At 49.8% G+C, this 2,562-nt stretch overlaps 1 non-coding gene across 1 annotated transcript; it reads left to right on the forward strand.

Annotated features, from left to right (window-relative positions):
- The first annotated feature begins 1,097 nt into the window (after positions 1-1,097).
- Positions 1,098-1,179, forward strand: TRNAL-AAG (transfer RNA leucine (anticodon AAG)). Its single transcript has one exon. It is a non-coding gene; the product is annotated as a tRNA-Leu (tRNA).
- The last annotated feature ends 1,383 nt before the right edge of the window (positions 1,180-2,562 follow it).

Below are 2,562 nucleotides of genomic sequence, written 5' to 3' on the forward strand. Positions count from 1 at the left end.
GGTGGAATACTCCCCATGTTAGGGCCCTGGGCTGGGACGTGGTGCAGTCGGGTGGCCCCACATCCCCCTTCCCCTGGGAGAGGGGAGTGTTGGCCTGGGAATGTGTCCTGGGGATGGGAGACCTGAGAGCCTGTCACCTGAGCCAGGAGGGGGAGGTAACACCTCTGCCCAGGAATGTGAATGGAGGCTGCAGGAGAGAGCCTGCTGCGGGGGTTTAGTTTCAGTTTGGGGCTGGGTGGAGGAACACAGGGAACCCCAGGGCTGGGGTCTAAGCTCCCTGCTCCCCCAGAAGGACTTGACTGAGGGGTCCTGGGTGTACCCACAAGCTCTGTTTTGGACTGTGTTCCTGTTGTCCAATAAACCTTCTGTTTTACTGGCTGGCTGAGAGTCTCAGTGAATCCCAGGAAGAGAGGTGCAGGGCCTGGACTCTCCCACACTCCGTGACACCCTGTCATCCTGCCCCTGGGGTGGCAACCTCCTCAGCATAGGCCAAGAAACCTGTGTTTGTTGGCAGTCCACCAGAGCCAGGTCCCCCATCTGTTTGCTGCTCGGCCCTGTTTGAGTGTCTGGGCGTATAGACTCATTACTGGTCTGTCCTGACTACAGGCCAGAACCTCCTAAGTGTTTGGTGCCCCACCCTGTCAGAGGGCCAGGGCCCCGTAGACTCAGTACTGTGCTACCCCACAGAGTGGCAGAGACCCCAGTGCTAATTCCCCCGTGAACTGTGCCCTTCCAGAGGACTTGTAGCAAGGGGGCATGGCCTCCCTCCCCGACGGATGGAGGGACAGCTGCAAACACCTTACAGCGTACCATGGATTGATACAGAGGCAATCGGATCTTTTCTGTCCTCTTATTTATCCCTTTCCTGATGATTCCCAGCATCCTGTTATCTTCCTAGCAACCTGACCTGTCTTCCCAGGTCCATCTCCCCAGGGTCTTGGAAGCATCAGATTCTCTGCAGCATCTTTGTGAGCAAGAAATTCTGTTACAGGAACCCCCCCTGAGCTGCTGGGGGTTCCCCCCCTCCACTCTACCATGCTGACCCAAGTAGACAAGCCTTCACACAGAGAGGACAAGACAGTTATTCTCTCACAGCTGGTAGTGTGGCCGAGCGGTCTAAGGCGCTGGATTAAGGTTCCAGTCTCTTTGGAGGCGTGGGTTCGAATCCCACCACTGCCAACTCTTTAGTCACTCTGAACCTGCATGAATGCAGAATGTAGCTTTAGTCCTGTTTTGGGGGGCTTCCTTGATCCTTTAAACCCAGACCCTCCTCATCAATTCTCTTGCCCTCTCCTCCACCCCCCAACCTCCCTCTAGTTTAAAAACAACAGTCAGCGCCTTTCACATCACCAGCAAAGTCCAGCACTGGAGTTCACGATGTAGATATCTGGTCTGGAAGGGGAGTAAGATTTTTTTTTGGTGGGGGGGAAACAGGAAGGAAATAGCGAGAGATGGAGAGAAAAGTTCATTTCAGTTACTGACACTACAGTCATTCACCCTCACTGATTGTCTGTGCTCCTTGCTGTGTGAGATTTATTATGCAAAATTGACGAGTATGTGTCTGGTTTGGTTTAAGTGAGTTCAGCCCATTCCTGCTCCAGCACTGACCTCAGCTCATCCATTTCAGGCACCCGCGTGGTTCCATTTCTCTTCATTCCTGTGTTTTCCCAAGACATTTCTCCACTAGGCATTTATTTTTGCTGAAAAGGCCCTGCTTGCTGCTGCCGTGGGGAGTTTAGGCCTGGGGGTGTCGTAGAACTGATCAATGACATTGTTTTTAATCGATCACTTTATTAATATAACTTTATAAGCAAATTTTTATGAATGAAATGAGATTCGTTTATAAAACCAGGTACCCCAATAACTGGTTAATTGAGTTTCACTTGCAATCCAGTTGCTGCTTAAATCGCTGAAACTTGCACTGTTTCAACACTGTAACTTCTGCTCACTGTTTGTCATTTATTATACTTGTCTATATTAGAACTTCTGTTCCCTGTTTGCCATTCCTTACACTTGTCCATATTGTAACTCAAACTCCATTTTAACTGGTCCCAAACTCCATTTTAAAATGCTCACTCCACTTTGTAAAACCTTGCTGCAACCTTCATTTTTGCAAAATCCTGCTGTAATCTGATTAGTGTAGTTTCGATGTGGGAATGAGGTATGTATGGATGATGGAATCAACCTCCAACCCCAGCCTGTCCTGATGAAATAAAGTGTAAACACCAATGGCTGAAGATGCAGACAACAGCCCTGACAAAGTAAGAAGAGTCCACCCTAAAAAGAAAAGAACAAAAGTACAATTGAAGAAACAACAAGGCCAGGTGCTAGGCTGAAAGTTGTCTACAATTGATGAGTGATCAGTCACACCGAACCCAGAGGCAGCGTGACACAGCAGGACCTATAGACTCTGGATTCGAACTCAACCCTACAAAAAGGATGGGTGAGAGGGAAGACTTTGGAGGGTAACATTCTGCTGCCAACATGGAAGGGCATCGGTGCATGTCCAACAGAGACCCAGTTCTTCATTGTGCCCGGCTTTCCTGGCCAGTTAGCCGCCAC

The sequence above is a fragment of the Natator depressus genome, chromosome 28 (assembly GCF_965152275.1).
Source record: "Natator depressus isolate rNatDep1 chromosome 28, rNatDep2.hap1, whole genome shotgun sequence".
NCBI lineage: Eukaryota > Metazoa > Chordata > Testudines > Cheloniidae > Natator > Natator depressus.